Source organism: Callorhinus ursinus, unplaced genomic scaffold (genome assembly GCF_003265705.2).
Source record: "Callorhinus ursinus isolate GAN/ISIS: 27379988/994484 unplaced genomic scaffold, GSC_fseal_2.0 scaffold15, whole genome shotgun sequence".
Lineage (NCBI taxonomy): Eukaryota > Metazoa > Chordata > Mammalia > Carnivora > Otariidae > Callorhinus > Callorhinus ursinus.
In genome coordinates, this window is record NW_027397077.1 from 14,874,334 (window position 1) to 14,901,328 (window position 26,995).

A 26,995-nucleotide genomic window follows, 5' to 3' on the forward strand; every position below is an offset into this window, starting at 1 on the left:
GGACAAAATGACAAGACGAAAAAATCACCTCAGCAAAAAGAACAAGAGATAGTACCGTCTGCCAGGGACCTACTCAATACGGACATTAGTACGATGTCAGACCTAGAGTTCAGAATCATGACTTTAAAGATACTAGCTGGGCTTGAAAAAAGCGTGGAAGTTATTAGAGAAACCCTTTCTGGAGAAATAAAAGAAGTAAAATCTAACCAAGTCAAAATCAAAAAGGCTATTAATGAGGTGCAATCAAAAATGGGGGTGCTAACTGCTAGGCTAAATGAGGCAGAAGAGAGAATCAATGATATAGAAGACCAAGTGATGGAAAATAAAGAGACTGAGAAAAAGAGAGAGAAACAGCTACAGCATCACGAGGGCAGAATTTGAGAGATAAGCGATACAATAAGATGAAACAACATTAGAATAATTCGGATCCCAGAAGAAGAAGAAAGAGAGAGAGGGGCAGAAGGTATATTGGAGCAAATAATAGCAGAGAACTTCCCTAATGTGGGGAAGGAAATAGGCATCAAAATTCAGGAGGCACAGAGAACCCCTCTCAAAATCAATAAAAAGAGGTCAACACCCTGACATCTAATAGTAAAACTTATGAGTCTCAGAGACAAAGAGAAAATCCTGAAAGCAGCTCGGGACAAGAGATATGTAACCTACAATGGTAGAAATATCAGATTGGCAACAGACCTATCCACAGAGACCTGGCAGGCCAGAAGGGACTGGAATGATATCTTTAGAGCACTAAATGAGAAAAATATGCAGCCAGGAATACTATATCCAGCTAGGATCTCATTGAAAATTGAAGGAGAGATAAAAAGCTTCCAGGACGAACAAAAACTAAAAGAATTTCCAAACACAAAACCAGCCCTCCAAGAAATATTGAAGGGGTCCTCTAAGCAAACAGAGAGCCTAAAAGCAGCAGAGATCAAAAAAGAACACAATATACAGTAACAGTTACCTTACAGGCAATACAATGGCACGAAATTCATACATTTCAATAGTTACCCTGAATGTAAATGGGCTAAATGCCCCAATCAAAAGACACAGGCTATCAGATTGGATTAAAAAACAAGACCCATCAATATGCTGTTGCAAGAGACTCATTTTAGATGCAAAGACACCCCCAGATTGAAAGTGAGGGGGTGGAAAACCATTTACCATGCTAATGGACACCCAAAGAAAGCTGGGGTGGCAATCCTTTTATCAGACAAATTAGATTTTAAACCAAAGACTGTAATAAGAGATGAGGAAGGACACTATATCCTACTTAAAGTGTCTATCCAACAAGAAGATCTAACAATTGTACATATCTATGCCCCGAACATGGGAGCAGCCAATTATATAAAGCAATTAATAACAAAAGTGAAGAAACACATTGACAACAATACAATAATAGTGGGGGACTTTAACACCTCCCTGACTGAAATGGACAGATCATCTAAGCAAAAGCTCAACAGGGAAATAAAGACTTTAAATGACACACTGGACCGAATGGACTTCATAGACATAATCAGAACATTCCATCCCAAAGCAAAGGAATACACATTCTTCTCTAGTGCCCATGGAACATTCCAGAATTGATCACATCCTACGACACAAATCAGGACTTAACCAGTACCGAAAGATTGGGATTATTCCCTCCGTGTTTTCAGACCACAATGCTTTGAAACTAGAAATCAATCCCAAGAGGAAAGTTGGAAAGAACTCAAATACATGGAGGCTGAAGAGCATCCTACTAAAGAATGAATGGGTCAACCAGGAAATTAAAGAAGAATTAAAAAAATTCATGGAAACCAATGAAAATGAAAACACCACTGTTCAAAATCTTTGGGATACAGCAAAGGCAGTCCTGAGAGGAAAGTATAGGGCAATACAAGCCTTTCTCAAGAAACCAGAAAGGTCTCAAATACACAACCTAACCCTACACCTAAAGGAGCTGGAGAAAGAACAGCAAATAAAGCCTAAACCCAGCAGGAGAAGAGAAATAATAAGGATCAGAGCAGAAATCAATGAAATAGAAACCAAAAGAACTGTAGAACAGATCAACGAACCTAGGAGCTTGTTCTTTGAAAGAATTAACAAGATTGATAAACCCCTGGCCAGACTGATCAAAAAGAAAAGAGAAATGACCCAAATCAACAATTTCATGAATGAAAGAGGAGAGATCACAACCAACACCAAAGAAATACAAACAGTTATAAGAACATATTATGAGCAACTCAATGCCAGCAAATAAGATAACGTGGAAGAAATGGGTGCATTCCTACAGATGTATCAACTACCAAAACTGAACCAGGAGGAAACAGAAAACCTGAACAGACCTGTAACCACTAAGGAAATTGAAGCAGTGATCAAAAATCTCCCAACAAACAAAGCCCAGGGCCAGATGGCTTCCCAGGGGAATTCTATCAGACATTTAAAGAGGAATTAATACCTATTCTCCTGAAACTCTTCCAAAAAATAGAAATGGAAGGAAAACTTCCAAACTCATTTTATGAGGCCAGCATTACCTTGATCCCAAAACCAGACAAAGACCCCATCAAAAAGGAGAATTACAGACCAATATCCTTGATGAACATGGATGTAAAAATTCTCACCAAAATACTAGCCAATAGGATCCAACAGTACATTAAAAGGATTATTCACCATGACCAAGTGGGATTTATCCTTGGGCTGCAAGCTTGGTTCAACATCCGCAAATCAATCAACGTGATACAATACATGAACAAAAGAAAGAACAAGAATCATATGATCCTCTCAATAGATGCAGAGAAAGCATTTGACAAAGTACAACATCCTTTCTTGATCAAAACTCTTCAGAGTATAGGGATAGAGGGTACCTACTTCAATATCATAAAAGCCATCTATGAAAAACCTACAGCGAATATCATTCTCAATGGGGAAAAGCTGAGAGCTTTTCCCCTAAGTTCAGGAACACGGCAGGGATGTCCACTCTCATCACTGCTATTCAACATAGTATTAGAAGTCCTAGCCACAGCAATCAGAGAACGAAAAGAAATCAAAGGCATCCAAATCGGCAAAGAGGAAGTCAAACTCTCACTCTTTGTGGATGATATGATACTGTATGTGGAAAACCCAAAAGACTCCACCCCAAAACTGCTAGAGCTCATACAGGAATTCAGTCAAGTAGCAGCATATAGAATCAAGGCACAGAAATCAGTGGCATTCCTATACATCAACCAAAAGACAGAAGAGAGACAAATCAAGGAGTCACTCCCATTTACAATTGCACCCAAAACCATAAGATACCTAGGAATAAATTTAACCAAAGAGGCAAAAGATCTGTACTCAGAAAACTATAAAACACTCATGAAAGAAATTGAAGAAGACACAAAGAAATGGAAAAACGTTCCATGCTCATGGATTGGAAGAACAAACATTGTGAAGATGTCAGTGGTACCTAGAGCAATCTACACATTCAATGCAATCCCCATCAAAATACCATCCACTTTTTTCAAAGAAATGGAACAAAGAATCCTAAAATTTGCATGGAACCAGAAGAGACCCCGAATAGCCAGAGGAATGTTGAAAAAGAAAAGCAAAGCTGGCGACATCACGATTCCGGGCTTCCAGCTCTATTACAAAGCTGTCATCATCAAGACAGTATGGTACTGGCACAAAAACAGACACATAAATCAATGGAACGGAATCGAGAGCCCAGAAATGGACCCTCAACTCTATGGTCAACTCATCTTTGACAAAGCAGGAAAGAATGTCCAATGGAAAAAAGACAGTCTCTTCAACAAATGGTGTTGGGAAAATTGGACAGCCACATGCAGAAGAATGAAACTGGACCATTTCCTTACACCACACACGAAAATAGACTCCAAATGGTTGAAAGACCTAAATGTGAGACAGGAGTCCATCAAAATCCTAATGGAGATCACAGGTAGTAACCTCTTTGACCTCAGCCGCAGCAACTTCTTCCTAGAAACATCGCCAAAGGCAAGGGAAGCCAGGGCAAAAATAAACTATTGGGATTTCATCAAGATAAAAAGCTTTTGCACAGCCAAAGAAACAGTCCACAAAACCAAAATACAACGGACAGAATGGGAGAAAATATTTGCAAATGACATATCAGATAAAGGGCTAGTATCCAAAATCTATAGAGAACTTATCAAACTCAACACCCGAAGAAAAAAGAATCCAATCAAGAAATGGGCAGAAGACATGAACAGATATTTTTCCAAAGAAGACATCCAAATGGCCAACAGACGCTTGAAAAAGTGCTCCACATCTCTTGGCATCAGGGAAATCCAAATCCAAACCTCAATGAGCTACCACCTCACAGCAGTCAGAATGGGTAAAATTAACAAGTCAGGAAACGACAGATGTTGGCGGGGATGTGGAGAAAGGGGAACCCTCCTACACTGTTGCTGGGAATGCAAGCTGGTGCAACCACTCTGGAAAACAGTTTGGAGGTTCCTCAAACAGTTGAAAATAGAGCTACCATACAATCCAGCAATTGCACTACTGGGTATTTACCCGAAATATACAAATGTAGGGATCTGAAGGGTTTCGTGCACCCCAGTTGTTTATAGAAGCAATGTCCACAATAGCCAAACTGTGGAAAGAGCCAAGATGTCCATAGACAGATGAATGGATAAAAGAAGAGGTGGTATATATACACAATGGAATATTATGCAGCCATCAAATGGAATGAGATCTTGCCATTTGCAACAACGTGGATGGAACTGGAGGGTGTTTTGCTGAGTGAAATAAGTCAATCAGAGAAAGACATGTATCATATGACCTCACTGATATGAGGAATTCTTAATCTCAGGAAACAAACTGAGTGTAGGTGGTGTGGTGGGAGGTGGGAGGGATTGGGTGGCTGGGTGATAGACATTGGGGAGGGTATGTGCTATGGTGAGCACTGTGAATTGTGCAAGACTGTTGAATCACAGATATGTACTTCTGAAAGAAATAATGCAACATATGTTAAGAAAAAAGAAAAAGAAGATAACAGGAGGGGAAGAATGAAGGGATGTAAGTCGGAGGGGGAGACGAACCATGAGAGACGATGGACTCTGAAAAACAAACTGAGGGTTCTAGAGGGGAGGAGGGTGGGGGGATGGGTTAGCCTGCTGATGGGTATTAAAGAGGGCACATTTTGCGTGGAGCACTGGGTGTTATGCACAAACAATGAATCATGGAACAGTACATCAAGAACTAATGATGTAATGTATGGTGATTAACATAACAATAAAAAAATAAAAAAAAAAGAAAACTGGATGCCCACATGCAAAAAAAAAAAATGAGGTTCGACCCTACCTTATGCTACATAAAAGAAAAAAAGAACTCAAAGTGGGTCAAAGGCCTAAACATAAAACTTAAAATTATAAAACTATGTTTTGGGAGAAAACATAGAGGAAGAGCTTCCTGTCACTGGATTTGACAGTGATTTCTTGGATGTGACACGAAAAGCACAGGCAACAAAGTTAAAAAAAAGATAAATTAGACAACATCAAAATTTAAAACTTATGTGCATCAAAGGACATGATCAACTGAGTGAAAAAGCAACCTATGGAATGGATATTTGTACACACATGTTCTTAACATTATTCTCAACATTCAAAGTGGAAACAACCTGTGTTCATGGATGGATGAATGGATAAACAAAATGTGATATATACAATCAATGGACTATTATTCAGCCTTAAAAAAGAAGGAAATTGTGACACATGCCACAACATGGATGAATCTTAAGGATATTATGCTAAGTGAAATAAGGAAATCACACACACACACACACACACACACCATGCACACACACATATACTATATGATTCCACCTATAAAGTATATACAGCAGTCAAAAATCATAGAATCAGAAAGTAGAATGATGGTTGCCAGGGAATGTGTGGACTAGGGAGAATTGGGAAGTTGTTGCTTAATGAGTATAGAGTTTCAGTTTTGCAAAATAAAGTTCTGGAGATTGATTACACAACAGTATGAATATACTTAATAATACTGAACTGCACACTTAAAAATGTTTAAGATGGCAAATTTTATATTATTTTTTATCATAATTAAAAAGTTTTATGGGGGGAGAGGAGGTAATAAGAAAAAATGTCTAAAAAAAGTGTCCTTAGAAACAGCTTGAGAAATGCTGTTATTAATAATTGTACATGTGTGCACATATGTGTCTGTATGCATGCCCAGGCATTTCTATTTAAGCTGAATTATTTAAAGTTAAAGTGGAGGCATCATAAGACTTTATTCCTAAATACATAGCATAATAGCATGTATCTCTTAAGAACAAGGATAATCTCCTACTACCATTTTATACCATAACACTACATGTATACTATACCTCAATATCATTATCACATTCAAGAAGTTTAGTATCGAACAATAATATATTTTGATATAGTCTATATTCAGATTTCTCCAGTTCTAATAATTGTTTTTTTCTACACAGGATCAATCAAAGATCATACTGTGAATTTAGTTGTAATGTAATTATAGTCTCCTTTAATTTAGAACAGTTGGAGTATTTTCAAGATAGTGGCATTTTGGATAGTTCACACCAGTTGTTTTGTAGAATGTCCCTCAATATGGGTTTGTCTAATTGTTTTCTTATGACTAAATTAAACATTTAGGGCAAAAATTACTACATAAGTTATATAATTCATCCCTTTTGGAGATAAATAATATGCTTGTCCCATTTTTGTGATGTCGAGATTGATTATTTGGTTAATTAAAGTGGTGAGTAGTTCTTCTATTATTTTTTATTTGTTTCTGATTAGAAAAGGCATATATATTTAGTTCAGAAAACTTGAAAAATGCAAAAGGAAAATCACTAATTTCACTACACAGAAATAAACATTGTTAATGTTTTATGTATATCCTTAAGCAATCTTCTAGTGTTCCACATATAGTTATTCCAACTTTTTGCTATTTAAAATGTTTGCTTTTGTAAATAACCCAGTAGTGAACATCATTGTTGCTCTTCAAATCTTTGTCCTAATTTTTTAAAATTATTTCTGTAGTATTTCTAAAAAGTCAATTGTTTGATTAAAAGGTAGTAACTTTTTAGATTGTTTCACATTTCCTGATATACTCTCTCTGAGATTTTTATTTAGGTATATAGTACTCAAAAATTTCTCATCAAATGTAAACACTGTTGTTTCAACAGAATAAACAAATTAGGGGTGCCTGGGTGGCTCAGTTGTTAAGCGTCTGCCTTCGGCTCAGGTCATGATCCCAGGGTCCTGGGATCGAGCCCCACGTTGGGCTCCCTGCTCGGCGGGAGGCCTGCTTCTCCCTCTCCCACTCCCCCTGCTTGTGTTCTCTCTCTCTCGCTGTGTCTCTCTCTGTCAAATAAATAAAATCTTTCAAAAAAAAAAAGAATAAACAAATTAGTGTAAGAACCTGGTAGAGATTATCTATCCTCATTCCATGTACCCAGTAGAGAAGGTCTTAATTGGCTTAACCCAGTCTATGGTAAGATGTTTTTGTTTGTTTGTTTGTTTGTTTTTTAAGGTTTATTTTTAGAGAGAGAGAGCAGGAGCTGGGCCAGCTGGGGTGAGGGTGGGGGGAGTAGGGGCAGAGGGAGAGAATCTTTCAAGCAGACTTCCTGATGAGAGAGGAGCCGGCTGCTCCAAAGGGCTTGATCCCACAATCCATGAGATCATGACCTGAGCTGAAACAAAGAGTTGGGCTGCTTAACCAACTGAACCACCCAGCACCGCTGTGGTAAGGTTTTTCTGAAGTCACATATCCACAGGTGATCCAATCAGCTGAGGACAAGGAAAATAATGCTGTTAACGGAGCAGATTTTCTGAAGGGATGATGTAGCAGGAAGAAATATTTGTTACTTTTAATATGTCTAGTTTAACACTTGGCTTAAAGAAAAAACACTCTTCCTCATTGTGTTTGTTTTTGTATTTGGCACCTAACATTCATTAAAATATCATTTCCCTCATGTTTTCTACCACAGTTCCGGTCAAAATAATTTCTGATCTTTGATTAACTCCACTCCATTGTCCATTATATGGTAGAGTAATCATTCTACTGTACAAATATGGTCTTTCCCTTCACTGCTTAAATGCTCTTTAGTGATTTCTTATTGCAGTTAGGACAAAGGCATGGCTTATAAAGCCCCACTTGGTGGTTGAGTGGTTGTGAAAGATAAGGAAAAGGGAGAATTTAAGCATCCTATCAGTTTATTGTTCAGATAACTGGGTGAATTAAATTCAATTTGAGGTACCTGTGGGACATACAATTTGAGCTATTAAATAGGAAGTTGGGTATATGGTTCTAAAGCCCAAGATGGAGATTTGGGCTAGACATATAGAATCAGGAGTTATCAAAATACAGATGGTAATTAAAGACCCTGAAATAGTGGAGTAGAGAAACCAGAGACTCTAGAGTAAGAAGAAAAGAAAGCTTGGGCAGAAATGACATGTAAGAAATACGTAAAGGATCAAAAGCGAGAAGTCAAAAAAGTAGGGAAAGACCACATACATCTGGTGACTCTTGTGCCAATGGTGTAAAGGTCTTTCAAGAAAGGGATAGGTCAACAAATGTCTGTACTTCTTTTTTTATTATTATTATGTTAATCACCATACATTACATCATTAGTTTTTGATGTAGTGTTCCATGATTCATTGTTTGAGTGTAACAGCCAGTGCTCCATGCAGAACATGCCCTCCTTAATACCCATCACCAGGCTAACCTATCCCCCAGTCCCCCTCCCCTCTAGAACCCTCAGTTTGTTTTTCAGAGTCCATCATCTCTCATGGTTCGTCTCCCCCTCCAATTTTGCCCCCTTCATTCTTCCCCTCCTGCTATCTTTTTTTATTTTTTTAACATATAATGTATTATTTGTTTCAGAGGTACAGGTCTGTGGTTCAACAGTCTTACACAATTCACAGCCCTCACCATAGCACATACCCTCCCCAATGTCTATCACCCAGCCAACCCATCCCTCCCACCCCCCACCACTCCAGGAACCCTCAGTTTGTTTCCTGAGATTAAGAAGAAATGCCTGTGCTTCTAATGTCAAATAAGATAAGGCTTGAAAAATAACATGGAGATCAACAGTGACCTCTACAAGATTACTTTGTTGGAGCCATTCAGATAGAAGCCAATTCAACTAGACTGAGGAGTAATTAGCAAGAAAAGTGGTGACAGCAAGAAATTTGATAGTGAAATGGTGTAAAGAAACTTTAATAGCTAGTGTTAGGCAGTTTACAGAGTTTTTATTATTTGTTCCCAATGGGAGAGACTTGGATTTTGAAGACACAGAGGAGAGAGATAATTTCAGGGAGAAATTCTTCCTGAAAAGGAAGAAGTAAATGAGACTTAGCACACAGATGGAAGTATTATGCTTAGACAGGAAGAGAAGTGTATGATTCATTTTATTTTATTTTATTTTAAGATTTATTTTGTGGAGAGAGAGAGAAAGAGAGAGGGAAACAGTGCATTTGCGAGTGTGCAGGGTGGGGAGGGACAGAGGGAGAAGGAGAGAGACAATCTCAAACAGACTCCCTGCTGAGCGCAGAGCCTAGTATCAGGCTCCATCTCATGACGCTGAGATCATGACCTGAGCTGAAATCAGGAGTTGGACACTTAACTGAGCCACCTAGGCACCCCTGTATGGTCCATTTTAATGAAAGAGAATGTAAAATTCATAGAGAAGCTAGCATGTAGACTCTTATTACATTTTCCTGGATTATTTGAAATTTAATTTTATATTCCTGAATAAAATTTTAGTATGCAGACTCTTTTGAAGGTTACAATTATAATATATCTTTCCACTAGTAGTAACAAAAGCAAAATATTTTTTTGTGTGTATGAGAACCTTACGTTAATGTGGTTTAGTTGAGTATTAAAGACCTGTTATATAGACTACTAATGGCTTTTTTGGTTCAAATATTATGAATAGAAATGTTTATGTGGTGATCTTTAAAAGAAATGTTCTTCTGACACAGTTCTATGAAACTATAGAGAAATTTACAATTGAAGGCAAAAAGGAAAAGCTTAGTGCAAAAACTCACAAAGGGTCAAAATTATGCAGCAAATTAATCTGAAAATCAAAGGACAGAGGATAAAATTTATTTGTTATTATAAATTCTCTCAGGAAACTCACCTTTTTCATACTTTGTCAAAAAACCTTAAACATTCACAGTTTAAAATGGCCTATTTTACGGTTTTATAAAACAGATTATGGTTTACTTTTATAAGAATTTAGTCACTGTTTGGGGTGCCTGGGTGGCTCAGTCGGTTAAGCGTCTGTCTTCAGCTCAGGTTGTGATCCCAGGGTCCTGGGATTGAGCTCCGCATCGGGCTCCCTGCTCAGCAGAGAGCCTACTTCTTCCTCTCCCTCTGCTATTCCCCCAGCTTGTACATACGCTCTCTCTCTCTCCGTCAAATAAATAAATAAAATCTTTAAAAAAAAATTTAGTCACTGTTAGTATTGGAGAGGAAAATTGCATTGGTACCCTTTCATGATGGTGGTTTTACTTATGAACCAGATAATAATGTTAAAAAAAAAAACAACACACACACACCAAAAACCACATTATGGTATCCAAAGTTTTGGATCTTGAAGGTGTTTGAACTGATTTGGTGATCATGTTATTATTTTGGTATTACTCTTTTGTATAATGGGAATTTTGTTTTATTTGAGTACATTTCCCAAATCAGAAGTTACTAAGTTGCACATTTGTTCTATCAGCACTCTTTTTGTTTAAAGTGATTGAACATTAAATGGAAACTGGCTCAAACAATAAGTAATTGATTATTGGTTTATGTAACTTAGCTACCCAGAGTAGATCCAGCTGTATCCAGAGCTCAAAATGCATTGCCAGATTTTTTTCTCTACATTCTTTCTTCTAGATTAGTTCAGTCCCTAGGCTGGCTCTCCTTGGGCTCACAAAATGGTTGCAGCTTTCTCAATCATATAGCCTTATATCAAAGTAGAGCATTTTGAGCCAAAGTCCTTAAGTTCACCTTCATTTGCATCAACTGGGATCATATGCCTATCTCTACCAACACAGTGGTCAGATAATTGTGCATCCTAATTGGCTTAACACTGGATTGTGTCTTTAAGCCAATCACTGAAACTAAGGAAATGAGATATATTGATTGACTCGGAACGGAGTCCCCCCAAACTCAGCTTGGGAATGTGGAAGGATTGTTTCCAAAGGAAACTCTGGGTCCTCTTATAAGAAAGGGGGAGGATAGATGTTGGGCAGCCAAAAGCAGATGTCCACTGTAGTGTTGTCATATACGTGGTGACTTTGTAGAGATTACAGACAAATATTTTTTATTCAAAGTATAATGAAGAAATTAATATAAAAGTTTCTCTAATATTCTTTAAATGATTCAATGTACATATGTTTAATCCAAATATCATAGGTATCACTACCCATTTAATTATTCCAGGTTTCACATTAACTCTTAGATTCTCTAAGACCCTTCCTGCAAAGGCACGGGAAATCCAATATGTTATTAGATGATCATGTATTTTCCAGGTTCTTTAGGGGGATATTAGGTATCTAGGAATCAGTTTGGGAGTGATTACTTGGCTGCACTGTTCCTTAGACCCAATATTTTTATGAAGGATTCCACTTGGTTGCCACTATTGCCACTAAATATCTGTGATGTTTGAAGCTGTTGAAATTAGACTGTAACTACTTTAGCTAATGTTGTCACCAGTAAGAAGGAGACATCTGGGAGCTGGCCCCCCACTCATAGCTAGGCTTTGGTGGGTCATTATGCATGAATAATTTCACAGAATACCAACATCAGACAAGGCTACTCTGTGACTGTGATGGATCAATACAAAAACAAGACCACTCCACAACCATGTCTGAACACAGACAAAAACATGAACATTGTCCAAATCATGGAGATGACCAAACATTTCCTTATCCTGGCTAATATGAGTTACTGCTCTTTTTTTGCCACTTACAGCTAAGCTTTACTTGATTCCTCCTGTTGTATAGATAAGATTTATTAATATTCCCAACTGCTGAATTAACCCTGCTTCCTGACAGGATCCAGTCCCAAGTAAATCCCTGCTTCCCTAAACTTTCCCCCACATCAGCTAACATAAGCCCAAATTCTAAAATAAATTTTAACATCTTCTTGTTGAGATGCCCATGGTTCTCCAATGGTGTTTTCTCCCTTTTTGCAATAAAAGCAATGAACCCAACTTCTTCAATTACTGGTATGTTCCTGATGTTCTTTAGCTATTGGGCATTAACACCAGTAAATCTAGAACTCTGTGTTTTCATTCTTGGGAAGCAGACAGAAAGCTTGTAGTAAATTTCTTTCAGTTGCTAGGATTGAAGGTAGGTGAGTCTTCTGGAAAGTTGCTTGGGCCCCAGTGTTCAGTAGTTAGCAATGATGATTTTTTACTCAAATGCTAAAGCTAGTCAAGCCCTAACTGTGAAGCCAAGACTTCAAGTAGAACTATTTCAGTAGTCACCTGTACTCTCTTGTCCTGAGTACCACTTAAACTGCTTGTCACCATTACTATTGATGGTTAGTTTTCTGGTATAGTTCTTTGTCTATTAACCCAGGCAAAGATGTTTTTTCAAGGTAAGAAAAGGTGTTGGAGGTCAGAAGGGCTCCACATGAAGTTGACTGAGTGTCAAGGTGCTCTAATTTTAAAAATTCACACAAATATCCCCCCCACTCCCGCAAAGACAAATTCCACTGGGGTGATTGGGTTGGGACAGTTTGGTTATTTGTCGTATCTATAACCAATATCCTGCTACCATTTTGGCTGCTGTTACTGGTCTAAGTCATTGTATGTTCTTCCTTTATGGTGTGTCCCCTCCTAAAATCTAACTTTCATTAGGGCCCCCAATTCTCTGTCAGGTATATCTCAGTCTCAATAGTGGATAGAATTTAAATATTTTTTCCTGGAAGGCTTTGGCCCCAGTGCAAATCACAGGATGCAAATGGATACATGCATAAGGTAATTTATTCTGCTCCAGTATCCACAAACATCTAATCCTAATCCAAATTGACTTGTGTGGAGAGGGATGTCATCTAACTCCACTGACCAAAAGCATCTGGGCTCCTATTCTACTCAGGTATCCTCTTACTAGCTTTATTTCACTAACAAAACTATGTGCTGCAGAATGGGATTTTCTTCTCCTTATTACCGTTTCTCATCCCATAGGAGTCAGATATGTTTTTTAGCATATTCATTGAAATTAAGCAATGGGTATATAGTTGATAATATGAAGAGAAAGGTTTGTCTCCTAGAAAGTCCAATCTAAAGGACTTCCACCTCCCTTCTTTTAACACAGGGAAAGGACCTGCCATGACTACCAGGATGGAAGCATGTGTAGAATTTAAAATGAGCTACTCATTCTGAGCTACTCATTCTACTTAAGCTACTCTTCTAGAATGGAGCTTCAGGGAATTCAGAGGGGTAGGAAAGGCCACAACAAAGATAGTAAGAGAGTGAAAGGCAATAGAAAGGACTCTAAGATGCTCATCTTGCATGGCTTCTGATAGCTAATGTCTTTATATATTTGTGATAAGTTAATAGAAAAGATGTTTTTTACTGTTCACAGACTTCTACGTATGTGGTTATAGTGCATGCATAATACATATGTACACATGTCTACATAATAAGTCTTTTTTTGCATAATGATAGTCTTTAAATACACCTTAATCAATGGAAAAGCCTTTGAAAAAAACAGAGAAAAGTTCAAAGCAAACATACAGGATAAAGGTTTCTTTATTGATAATTTGGTCAAGACAAACTTTTTTGAAAAGACCAGGAAGTTTTACAAAATTTTGTGAAAGTATTTTTAAAATGGTGTTCAGGTATATCTAAAGTATATACTAACCATATTTATTATCAAACAACACTTTATGTTTGTGTAAATTTGCTACTCTTCCTTAATATAAAAATTAGCCAAATTTAACCAGAGATTTAGGGTCTGGTTATATTTTATTACTATAACCCATTTTCTTAATAAAATCCCTAGTATAATCCCCAGGGAAAGCAAATTACTTTAAGGCACTGACCATAGGACCTGTGCCTTTCCCCCCCAATCCCCACATTGTCTGAATGTCCTTCAGTTTTAAAACCTTATTGCTTGGGGTGCCTGGGTGGCTTAGTTGGTTAAGCGACTGCCTTTGGCTCAGGTCATGATCCCAGGGTCCTGGGTTCTTGCTTCTGCCTCTCCCTCTCCCTGCTACTCCATCTGCTTGTGCTCTCTCTCTCTCTGTCAAATAAATAAATAAATTTTCTTAAAAAAAAAACAAAACAAACTTATTGCTCACCTCCATCTTTAAAACGCCTTTGCTGGCTCTTCCTTCTCTCTAATGAGAAGTACTTCTCAAAGCCAAGTTTTTTATTCATTCAAAAGTAGATAGTTGAGAACTACTAGTTGCCAGGCACTGTGTTAGATATGGAATATAACCGTCAACAATGCTGTTTATCCTCGGCTTTCTCTATAATCAAAAGAGCTAAAATTAACTGAGAACTTAATGTGTGTCAGGTCCTATTCTAAGTACTTTATGTGTATTCTTTCTTGTAATCCTCACAACCATCCTAAGAGGTAGTTTTTTTTTTTTTTTAAGATTTTTATTTATTTATTTGACCGAGAGAGAGCGCAAGCGGTGTAGTGGCAGGCAGAAGGAGAGGTTGAGAAGCAGGCTGTCTGCTGAGCAAGGAATCCAGTGTGGGGCTTGATCCCAGGACCCTGGGATCATGACCTGAGCTGAAGGCAGACACTTAACCGACTAAGCCACCCAGGCACCCCTAAGAAGTAGTTTTAATTTAATCTATATTTTACAAATAAACAGAGTAGGGCAGAGAGGATAAACAACTTGCTCTATAGTAAAGGGTAAGTCCATGCTAAGCTACCTCTACTGCTTTTCTGAAAAATACCATAAAAGAGGTATAAGTTAGTTTTTCTTGGAGTATATAACATCTCTTGTAGAGTGGATGAAATTTGTAAATGTGGATATGAGCATGGGGATGAAACTGTAGAATAAAAGATGTACCATTTACATTTAATATGCAGAATATCAAAATATATTTACTCAAAATAAAATCATAATCTCTTTCTGTCTACTGCTGTCATCCACTAGCTTTATTTTGTATATCTAAAATTACAAAGTAAGATTGTTTAAAAGATATTCTATCATTCAGATTCAAAGAAGTTCGAGTGATGCCATGCTGTATTTGCTGGGGTGCATGATAGGAAATGCACAAGCATTGATACTGCCCTGCACCGCTATCTTTGGTCTCTTCCCAATCCTATACTTTCTTTGTTGGTCTGACAGGTTGCTAAAGATAATCTTTCAGATGGATAATCATGGATAATGCACTTAGCTAAATTAAAATTAATTATAGCTATATTTAGATAATAAAATAGTTCTATTGAAAATAGGACTCATTTCTGTGGAACAGAAATTTAATCTCTGTGTTTTATTGCTTAGGGAACCTGGCACTCTCCTGATAATAGGATTAGAATTAAGTTACTTAATACTTACTGAATTGTAAACTTTTTAAGTTTTCTCTCCCCACTTCTTTGTCCCATTTGTTTAACTCCTTGGTTGGCTTGTTTGGGCTTTTTCCAATCCTTGTATTTTTCACAGTAATATTCCTTTTAATGCCTGTAAGCTAAAATGTAAACACTAAATAGAAAAATATAAGTCTGCAAAGGGACTTTATCAGCTTTGTTTTCTGTTTATTTTCTTGTTTTGGAAATTGTTCTTTAGTTTGCTGGAAAGCAATCCTGTTTATAAATAGTAGAACCAGTGTTGGAATTATGATTTTCTTTAAAACTGTAACATATAATCTTAGGTGAACTTTTTAATATGTAAGAACATGTAGGTATTGTCATAAATAAGGTTAACTTAATAAAATACAAAATTTACCCATTTTAATTTTTATTTCAGGTTGAAATATACTAATAAATATGCTATTACTGCTCTAACAAACCACTTCCTTGTGTTGACATCTTCAACCAAAATGTAGATTGTTATAGGTAAGTTGTCTCCTCTTTTTACTTCAAATAGTTGGAACTTAGCTGCAACATGCTGAGAACTGAATGGCTCTAATTTAGAAGATTCTTTGGTGTGTAAAAAGTATTCAATGTATGATATTAAGAGTCATTTCCATGTAAGAAACCACATAGATGCATTTTGGCTCTTTTTCTGTAACGGATCATTTTAATTTAATTTATATAAATATGAATAAGTATAGTATACAAGTCGTATATTATAATACAAATTTTAAATGTTTGAGTATATTGGAAACTGCAAGTTTTCTAGTTGAATATTGGGACAATAACATCATATATTCAGATGTTAGAAACTTACAGACAATTAAGTAGGAAAGTTGATAGAAATTTATGTAGATTTAGATTGGCAGATAAGTGCCAGGTCTTGTCTTAAGAGAAGTATTTTTTTCTAATTTTTTAGAATTTGGAATTAAGTCTAAGAAAACAGTTTTCCTTTGTATATTATGGCCTCCTTAGAGGTATATAATGAAGTTAAAAGTTCTGAAATAATTGTAAAATAGTCTTTGTTTTCATCAGCTGAGGCTATGCTGCCATAACAAAACAATCCTCAAATCTCTGAAGCTTGAAACAACAAAGGTTTATTTTCTGGTCTTTTAACACATCTCCCATTGGTCAGCTATAGCTCAGTTTGATGTTGTGTTCATTCTGGAACCCATGCTAAGGGAACAACCTCTACCTGGAACATTGCTAGTCACATGGTGAAAGAAAATGAAGAATGTAGTAGAATCACACAATGGCTCTTAAAGTTTCTACTTGGAAGTGGCATATCTAGCTTCTCAATATTTTGAACAGTAATACAAAATAATTTACCATACTTTACTCTTTTGGTCACAAATATTCATTTCCTTCCCTTTTGCATATAAAATATGCTCATTCTATACCCAAGGTAGACAACTCAATAGTCCCATCCAATCATAGTATAGGGCTCAAAATTCAAGGTATGATAGTTTCCCTATAAAGCATGGATGTGACTCCTCTTACTTTGGGGACTTGTGAACCTAAAAAAGGCAACTTTTATACTCTCCTTAAATACAAACAGAGATGGAACATGGATGGGTACTGCAATAAGTATTCCCATTCCTGAAAGGGGAATAATGGGAGACATAATGGTCATTAGTTTGTCACTATAGTCTGAAATCCTACAGCCTTCACAAGAGCCTCTTACCCTAGGGGTGAGGAATAGCCTTTCATTGGTCACTGTTTCTGCTTTCTGGGAGTAGCTTCTCGGTACATTTTTCCCCCATGGCTGTCTGCTTACCTTCCTTTTCATCATCTTTCCTGGATACATCTGAAGAGGGCACTGGAGAATATGCCTTCCCTAGAGGCTATCTACATTCCTCAGTGTGCTACTGAATCAACTAACTCAGGGGGCTGCCCTATTTCTGGACTTTCTTTTATATGAGATAAGGACATATATTTTTATTTAAGCCAGTGTGATTGAGGTTTCTCTTACATGTAACAGAAAACATTCTGATTTATAAAAATCTGTTATCATATTCTTCTGAAATAAATAGAACTCTGACAAAAATTTTTCTCAAGCTGGACTATAACTGCATCAAACTGATTATTAAGATACTCTAAAATGGAAACTGCTTCTGCAATTCTTTTCAAGTATTATTTTAATATGAAAAGGTAACTTAAAGACTTTTAGCTATCAGAAGCAAATGGATATACTATTACCATTATAACATCATAACTTGATGTTTTATTATTTAAGACTTATCATATTATGATGGTACAAAGATCATTCAATAGGGAAAGAATAATCTTTTGAACAAATGGTTCTGGGACCACCAGATATCCACATGCTAAAGAATAAAGTTGTATCCCTATTTCACCCCATATTCAAAAATTAATTCACATTGGATCAAAGACTTAAATGTAATGGCTAAAATACAAAATTTTTAGAAGAAATCATATATGTAAATCACCATGACCTTGGACTAAGCAATGTTTGGTTACATACATCACCAAAAAAACAAGCCACAAAAGAAAAAAATAGATAATTAGACCATCAAAGTGGAAAAAAAATTCTGCTTCAAAGGACATAATTATTTATCTGATAAAAGACTTGTATTCAACATGTTTAAAGCACTATTACTAATCAACAATAAAAAGATACATAACCCAATTTAAAAGTGAGCAAAAGACTCGAATAACATTTCTTCAAATAAAATATACAAATGTCCAATATGCATATGAAAAGATGTTCAACAACCTTAGCCACTGGAGAAAAATCAAACCCATGATGATATACCACTTCACACCCACTGAAATGGCTATAATTTTAAAAAGACAAATGTTGGTGAGGATGTGGAGAAATTGCAACCCTCATACACAGATGATGGGAATGTAAAATGGTGCAGCTTTTGAAAAACAGTTTGGCAGTTCCTCTAGAGATTAAATGTAGAGTTACCATTTGACCTAGTTTTTCCACTCATGGGTATATTCCCAAGAGAAATGAGAGCACATAGCCACATGAAAACTTGTACATGAATGTTCATAGTAGTATTACTTATAATACTCAAAAAAGTATTACTTATAATACTCAAACCACATAACCGTGATATACAGTACAACATGAATGAACTTTGAGAACATTATGTTAAGTAAAAGAAACCAGACACAAAAGGCCACATATTGTATGATTCCATTTATATGAAATACCTAGGATAGACAAATCTGTAGAGACAAAGATAAGTGATTGCCAGAGGCTGGGGATAAGGGGAAATGAGGAATGACTGCTAATGGGCACAGTGTTTCTTTTCGGGGTGATGAAAGTATTCTGGAATTAGGTAAGAGGGAGCAAGATGGCGGAGGAGTAGGAGACCTGGATTTCGTCTGGTCTCAGGAATTCAGCTGAATAGGGATCAAACCATTCTGAACAACTATGAACTCAACAGGAGATTGAAGAAGAGACTAGCAACAACTCTCTGAACAGAGAAGCGACCACTTACTGGAAGGTAAGACGTGCGGAGAAGTGAATCCGAGGCGATATTCGGGAGGATAGACGGCGGGGGAGGGGGCCTCCGTCGAGGGCTTCTGGCAAGTGATTGATAGAGCTGCCGAGCACAAAATCAGAACTTTTAGAAGTCGGCTCCGCTGAGGGACATTGCTCCAGTGGCTAAGTGGGGGGTGGAACCCTCGCGGGACACTGTGGTCTCAGGACCCTTGGGGTCACAGAAAGACTGGGGGTGCCTGAGTGCGCCAGAGCTCCCAGGTATCGGAGCGGGGAAGCTGGCTGCAGAGACAGAGCCGAGGCGCGGGCTCTCAGCTCGGGGTTGCCATAAACTGTGATCCGCGGCCCAGCTGGGCCACTGCTCCTCCAGCAGGGACCCAACAAGTAGCAGAGCCGGGGAGACTCCCCTTCCTCCCCCCAGGAAGAGCGGCACGGGAGTGCACCGCAGGGATCTGCTGGGTTTGGAGACTCCACACGGGGTCGGGTGACAGAGATAGAAACGCTCGGCCTGTGCCAGGTGAGCACGGAGTGTGGCCGGAGACCGGGGAGACGGGAGTGACTGCTTTTCTCTGGGGGCGCGCTGAAGAGCGGGGCCCCGAGTTCTCAGCTCCTCTGGGCAGAGATTGGGAGGCCACCATTTTCACCCTGGTCCTCCAAAGCTGTACCAGAGCTTGCAGGAAACAAAAGCTCCTGAGAGCAAACCCGAGCAGCTTGCTTAGCCCGGACCGACAAGGCGGGGCAATTCCGCCTCCAGCAAAGACGTTTGGGAACCACGGCAACAGTCCCCTCCCCCAGAAGATCAGCACGAACAGCCAGCCAAGACCAAGTTCACCAATCAAGGAGAACGGGAGAACTCCAGCGCTAGGGGAATACTGCACATAGAATTCATGGCTTTTTTTACCATGATTCATTAGTTTTTCAAAGTTAATTTTTTAACTGTTTTTTTTTTTGAATTTTTCTTTTGCCCTTTTTCAACCAACATCTTATCAATCCCTTTTTTAAAAAAAACATTTTTTATTTTTCATTTTTAGAGTCATATTTTATCCCTTCATAGTAGTTACCTTATTTTTGACATATATATATATAAGTTGTTCTCTCTTAAAATTTTGAGATACAGTTTCTTCTAACAGATCAAAATATACCGTAAATCACTAGTGTATGGCTTTGCTCTACTCTCCTGCCTGACCACATTTTTCCCTATTTTTTTCTTTTCTCTCTTTTTTTTAAATCTTCTTCTTTCTTTTTTCAAACAACTTCTTATCTTATCAATTCCTTTTATAAAAACTTTTATAATTTTCATCTTTACAGTCATCTTCCATCCCTTCATTGTATCTACCCTTATTTTATACATATATGTCTTTCTTCCTTTAAAATTTTCGGAGGCACTTTCTTCTAACAGACCAAAATACGCCCAAAATTTAGTGTGGGGCACTGATCTATGCACTAGCCTAATCATATTTGATCATATTCTGTTTCTTTTGTTCTGTTTTTGTTTGTTTTTATCTTTTTCTTTTTTTTTTCTTTTTTCTCTTTCTTTTTTCTTTCTTTCTCTTTCTTTTCCCCTGGTTTCAGATCTTTTCTGATTTGTATAGAGTATATTTGCTGGGGACGTTGTTAACCTGTTAGCATTTTGTTCTCTCATTCATCTATTCTATATGGACAAAATGACAAGACGAAAAAGTCACCTCAGCAAAAAGAACAAGAGGTAGTACCGTCTGCCAGGGACCTACTCAATACAGACATTAGTACAATGTCAGACCTAGAGTTCAGAATCATGACCTTAAAGATACTAGCTGGGCTTGAAAAAAGCATGGAAGTTATTAGAGACACCCTTCCTGGAGAAATAAAAGAACTAAAATCTAACCAAGTCAAAATCAAAAAGGCTATTAATGAGGTGCAATCAAAAATGGGGGCACTAACTGTTAGGATAAATGAGGTAGAAGAGAGAATAAGCGATATAGAAGACCAAATGATGGAAAATAAAGAAGCTGAGAAAAAGAGAGAGAAACAACTACAGGATCACGAGGGCAGAATTTGAGAGATAAGTGATATGATAAGATGAAACAACATTAGAATAATTGGGATCCCAGAAGAAGAAGAAAGAGAGAGAGGGGCAGAAGATATATTGGAGCAAATTATGGCAGAGAACTTCCCTAATGTGGGGAAAGAAATAGGCATCAAAATCCAGGAGGCACAGAGAACCCCTCTCAAAATCAATAAAAATAGGTCAACACCCTGACATCTAATAGTAAAACTTACGAGTCTCAGAGACAAAGAGAAAATCCTGAAAGCAGCTCGGGACAAGAGATATGTAACCTACAATGGTAGAAACATTAGATTGGCAACAGACCTATCCACAGAGACCTGGCAGGCCAGAAAGGACTGGCATGATATCTTTAGAGCACTAAATGAGAAAAATATGCAGCCAGGAATACTATATCCAGCTAGGCTCTCATTGAAAATTGAAGGAGAGATAAAAAGCTTCCAGGACAAACAAAAACTAAAGGAGTTTGCAAAAATGAAACCAGCCCTACAAGAAATATTGAAAGGGGTCCTCTAAGCAAAGAGAGAGCCTAAAAGCAGCATAGATCAGAAAGGAACACAGACAAGATACAGTAACAGTCACCTCACAGGCAATACAATGGCACTAAATTCATACCTTTCAATAGTTACCCTGAATGTAAATGGGCTCAATGCCCCAATCAAAAGACACAGGCTATCAGATTGGATTAAAAAACAAGACCCATCGATAAGCTGTCTGCAAGAGACTCATTTTAGACCCAAAGACACCCCCACATTGAAAGTGAGGGGGTGGAAAACCATTTACCATGCTAATGGACACCAAAAGAAAGTTGGGGTGGCAATCCTTATATCAGACAAATTAGATTTTAAAACAAGGATTGTAATAAGAGATGAGGAAGGACAATATATCCTACTTAAGGAGTCTATCCAACAAGAAGATCTAACAATTGTAAATATCTATGCCCCTAACATGGGAGCAGCCTTTTATATAAGGCAATTAATAACAAAAGCAAAGAAACACATTGACAATAGAATAATACCGGGGGACTTTAACACCCCCTGAATGAAATGGACAGATCATCTAAGCAAAAGCTCAACAAGGAAATAAAGACTTTAAATGAAACACTAGACCAAATGGACTTCGCAGACATATTCAGAACATTCCATCCCAAAGCAGCGGAATACACATTCTTCTCTAGTGCCCATGGAACATTCTCCAGAACTGATCACATCCTAGGTCACAAATCAGCTCTCAACTGGTACCAAAAGATTGGGATTATTCCCTGCATATTTTCAGACCACAATGCTTTGAAACTAGAACTCAATCCCAAGAGGAAAGTCGGAAAGAACTCAAATACATGGAGGCTGAAGAGCATCCTACTAAAGAATGAATGGGTCAACCAGGAAATTAAAGAAGAATTTAAAAAATTCATGGAAACCAATGAAAATGAAAACACCACTGTTCAAAATCTTTGGGATACAGCAAAGGCAGTCCTGAGAGAAAAGTATATAGCAATACAAGCCTTTCTCAAGAAACAAGAAAGGTCTCAAATACACAACCTAACCTTACACCTAAAGGAGCTAGAGAAAAAACAGCAAAAAAAGCCTAAACCCAGCAGGAGAAGAGAAATCATAAAGATCAGAGCAGAAATCAATGAACTAGAAACCAAAAGAACAGTAGAACAGATCAATGAACCTAGGAGCTGGTTCTTTGAAAGAATAACAAGATTGATAAACCCCTGCCAGACTTATCTAAAAGAAAAGAGAAATGACCCAAATCAACAATTTCATGAATGAAAGAGGAGAGATCACAACCAACACCAAAGAAATACAAACAATTATAAGAACATATTATGAGCAACTCCATGCCAGCAAATTAGATAACCTGGAAGAAATAGGTGCATTCCTAGAGATGTATCAACTACCAAAATAGAACCAGGAAGAAATAGAAATCCTGAACAGACCTATAACCACTAAGGAAATTGAAACAGTCATCAAAAATCTCCCAACAAACAAAAGCCCAGGGCCAGATGCCTTCCCAGGGGAATTCTATCAGACATTTAAAGAGGAATTAATACCTATTCTCCTGAAACTGTTCCAAAAAATAGAAATGGAAGGAAAACTTCCAAACTCATTTTATGAGGCCAGCATTACCTTGATCCCAAAACCAGACAAAGACCCCATCAAAAAGGAGAATTACAGACCAATATCCTTGATGAACATGGATGTAAAAATTCTCACCAAAATACTAGCCAATAGGATCCAACAGTACATTAAAAGGATTATTCACCATGACCAAGTGGGATTTATCCTTGGGCTGCAAGCTTGGTTCAACATCCGCAAATCAATCAACGTGATATAATACATGAACAAAAGAAAGAACAAGAATCATATGATCCTCTCAATAGATGCAGAAAAAGCATTTGACAAAGTACAGCATCCTTTGTTGATCAAAACTCTTCAGAGTATAGGGATAGAGGGTACCTACTTCAATATCATAAAAGCCATCTATGAAAAACCTACAGCGAATATCATTCTCAATGGGGAAAAGCTGAGAGATTTTCCCCTAAGGTCAGGAACGCGGCAGGGATGTCCACTCTCACCACTGCTATTCAACATAGTATTAGAAGTCCTAGCCACAGCAATCAGACAACAAAAAGAAATCAAAGGCATCCAAATCGTCAAAGAGGAAGTCAAACTCTCACTCTTTGCAGATGATATGGTACTGTATGTGGAAAACCCAAAAGACTCCACCCCAAAACTGCTAGAGCTCATACAGGAATTCAGTCAAGTAGCAGCATATAGAATCAAGGCACAGAAATCAGTGGCATTCCTATACATCAACCAAAAGACAGAAGAGACAAATCAAGGAGTCAATCCCATTTACAATTGCACCCAAAACCATAAGATACCTAGGAATAAATTTAACCAAAGAGGCAAAGGATCTGTACTCAGAAAACTATAAAACACTCATGGAAGAAATTGAAGAAGACACAAAGAAATGGAAAAACGTTCCATGCTCATGGATTGGAAGAACAAACATTGTGAAGATGTCAGTGGTACCTAGAGCAATCTACACATTCAATGCAATCCCCATCAAAATACCATCCACTTTTTTCAAAGAAATGGAACAAAGAATCCTAAAATTTGCATGCGACCAGAAAAGACCCCGAATAGCCAGAGAAATATTGAAAAAGAAAAGCAAAGCTGGTGGCATCACAATTCCGGACTTCAAGCTCTATTACAAAGCTGTCATCATCAAGACAGTACGGTAGTGGCACAAAAACAGACACATAGATCAGTGGAACAGCATCGAGAGCCCAGAAATGGACCCTCAACTCTATGGTCAACTCATCTTTGACAAAGCAGGAAAGAATGTCCAATGGAAAAAAGACAGTCTCTTCAACAAATGGTGTTGGGAAAATTGGACAGCCACATGCAGAAGAATGAAACTGGACCATTTCCTTACACCACACACGAAAATAGACTCCAAATGGTTGAAAGACCTAAATGTGAGACAGGAGTCCATCAAAATCCTAATGGAGATCACAGGTAGTAACCTCTTTGACCTCAGCCGCAGCAACTTCTTCCTAGAAACATCGCCAAAGGCAAGGGAAGCAAAGGCAAAAATGAACTATTGGGATTTCATGAAGATAAAAAGCTTTTGCACAGCCAAAGAAACAGTCCACAAAACCAAAAGACAACGGAGAGAATGGGAGAAAATATTTGCAAATGACATATCAGATAAAGGGCTAGTAACCAAAATCTATAAAAAACTTATCAATCTCAACACCCAAAGAACAAATAATCCAATCAAGAAATGGGCAGAAGACATGAACCGACATTTTTCCAAAGACATCCAAATGGCCAACAGACACATGAAAAAGTTCTCCACATTGCTCGGCATCAGGGAAATCCAAATCCATACCTCAATGAGCTACCACCTCACAGCAGTCAGAATGGGTAAAATTAACAAGTCAGGAAACGACAGATGTTGGTGGGGATGCGGAGAAAGGGGAACGCTCCTACACTGTTGGTGGGAATGCAAGCTGGTGCAACCACTCTGGAAAACAGTATGGAGATTCCTCAAAGATTTGAAAATAGAGCTACCATAAGATCCAACAATTGCACTACTGGGTATTTACCTCAAAGATACAAATGTAGGGATCCGAAGGGGTACGTGCACCCCAATGTTTATAGCAGCAATGTCCACAATAGCCAAACTGTGGAAAAAGCCAAGATGTCCATCGACAGATGAATGGATAAAGAAGAGGTGGTATATGTACACAATAGAATATTATGCAGCCATCAAAAGGAATGAGATCTTGCCATTTGCAATGATGTGGATGGAACTGGAGGGTGTTATGCTGAGTGAAATAAGTCAATCAGAGAAAGACATGTATCACATGACCTCACTGATATGAGGAATTCTTAATCTCAGGAAACAAACTGAGTATAGCTGAAGGGGGGGGGGGGGGGGGGGAGGGGGTGGTTGGGTGATAGACATTGGGGAGGGTATGTGTTATGATGAGTGCTGTGGATTGTGCAAGACTGTTGAATCACAGATCTGTACTTCTGAAACAAATAATGCAATATATGTTAAGGGGGAAAAAAAAGAAAAAGAAGATAGCAGGAGGGGAAAATGAAGGGGAGTTAGTCAGAGGGGGAGATGAACTATGAGAGACAATGGACTCTGAAAAACAAACTGATGGTTCTAGAGGGGAGAGTGGTGGGGGGATGTGTTAGCCTGGTGATGGGTATTAAAGAGGGCACATTTTGCGTGGAGCACTGTGTGTTATGCACAAACAATGGATCATGGAACACTACATCAAAAACTGATGATGTAATGTATGGTGATTAACATAACAATAAAAAATAAAAAAGAAAGTACTCTGGAGTTAGATAGTGATGATGATTGTATAACTCTGAATATACGGAAAACCATAGGAATTATACATTTTAAAAGGATAGATTTTTATGGCATATGAATTATATACCTATAAAACAAAAAATGCAAAGTTATGTGTGCCAGTTGAAAAAAATTCAATTGTATTTCTATACAATGATAAATCAGAAAATAGAAAATATTATTCTATTCAAAATAGCATCAAAAAAATACTCAACTGATGAATTGTTGAACATTACATCTGAAACTAATGATGTATTATGTTGGCTAATTTAATTTAAATAAAAAAAGAATTAAGTACTTTTGGAATAAGTTTAACAAAAGAAATATGAGACTATTACACTGAAAATTTAAAAATTTTATTGAGATCAATGAAAGATTTAAATATTTTATTTATTTATTTGACAGAGAGAGACACAGTGAGAGAGGGAACACAGCAGGGGGAGTGGGAGAGGGAGAAGCAGGCTTCCCGCTGAGCAGGGAGCCCGATGGAGGGCTCCATCTCAGGACCCTGGGACCATGACCTGAGCCACCTAGGCGCCCTGAGAACAATAAAAGATTTAAATTAATGGAAGGTCATTCCATGTTCATGGATTGGAAGATTCAATATGGTTAAGATGGAAATTCTCCACTAATTGAGCTATAGATTCAATGTAATCCTTATCAAAATTCTGGGTGGTTGTTTGCATAAGTTGAGAAGCAGATTCTAAAATTTATATGGAAATGCAAAATACAATAGTCAAAACAATTTTGAAAAAGACAACGTTGGAGGACTTTGACTTCTCAATTTCAGAACTCATATAAATGTAGTTATCAGGGTAGTGTGGCAATGACATAAGGATAGATATATAGATGAATGCAACACAATTGAGAGTCCAGAAATAAATCTGTATATTTATAATTAATCAATTTTTGACAAATATGACAAGGAAATTCATTGGTGGAAAATATAATCTTTTCAACAAGTGAATTTGGGACAGTTGGATACCCACATGCAAAAAGATAAACTTATACTCTCATTTCGCTTTTATTATACATAAAAATAATAGTCTTAAATGTAAGCTA

At 37.6% G+C, this 26,995-nt stretch overlaps 1 long non-coding RNA gene across 4 annotated transcripts in view; it reads left to right on the forward strand.

Annotated features, from left to right (window-relative positions):
* The window catches only part of LOC141374203 (uncharacterized), a 289,851-nt gene that overhangs the window by 7,099 nt on the left and 255,757 nt on the right, over positions 1-26,995 (forward strand). For all 4 annotated transcript variants that reach the window (XR_012380914.1, XR_012380915.1, XR_012380916.1 and 1 more), the window contains exon 2: positions 15,919-16,007. This is a non-coding gene — a long non-coding RNA (uncharacterized lncRNA). The remainder of the gene's footprint in view (positions 1-15,918; positions 16,008-26,995) is intronic.